We start from the raw sequence: 857 nt of genomic DNA on the forward strand, positions 1-857 counted from the left end.
TGAAAGATAAGGACTTTTGTACCACTATAGAAAAATTGATTGATTGTCATCTACGTTTTTTGCCCTCTTTCGCGAGCTTTCAGGATTGGTGGGAGTTCTTGAAACTGTCCATCAAAGAGGAATCGATCGCCTTTTCGCGTAATAAACGGAGGCGGTTGCGTAAAAAGCAGGTATATTTAACGAATAAGTTAATTCGTCTCCGTCAACGTTTAGTTGGTGGAGACAACACCGTCTCCGTTTTGATTTCTGACACGGAAAGCCAGTTGAAAGCCCTTCGCGTTAAAGAAATCGAGGGGATCATGATTCGGAGCCGCGCACAATGGCTGGAAGAAGGCGAGCGGCCTAGCCGTTACTTTTTTAACTTGCAAAGAATCAAAGCTCAGAGATCACACATCTCTTCAGTTTACGATCTAAATGGCACCGAAGTCTCCTCTCAGGAGGAGATCGAAAAAGCGCACGTTGATTTTTACTCGCGTCTTTTTTCCGAAGAGCCTGTTGACGCGACCTTGCAGGACGACCTTTTGTCCTCTCTGCCGCGTCAACTTTCTTCCGATCAAGCGTCGTCTTGCGAAGGCCAGATGACGCTTGATGAAATGACCTTTGCGTTAAAGAAAATGAACAGCAATAAGGCACCTAAGGCACCTGTGAGTCTATGAAGACAAGTAATACGCGTGTCATCTTTAAAAAAGGTGACCGTAAAGATCTGAAAAACTGGCGACCGATTTCTCTTTTGAATGTCGATTATAAAATTTGCTCCAAAGTTCTTTCTCTTCGTCTCTCTAAGGTTCTAGAATTTATCGTTGATCCTGATCAAACCTGTTCTGTGCCCGGACGTAAAATTACATCGAATTTGCACG

This window comes from Pocillopora verrucosa, chromosome 5 (assembly GCF_036669915.1).
Source record: "Pocillopora verrucosa isolate sample1 chromosome 5, ASM3666991v2, whole genome shotgun sequence".
In the NCBI taxonomy this organism is placed as follows: Eukaryota; Metazoa; Cnidaria; class Anthozoa; order Scleractinia; family Pocilloporidae; genus Pocillopora; species Pocillopora verrucosa.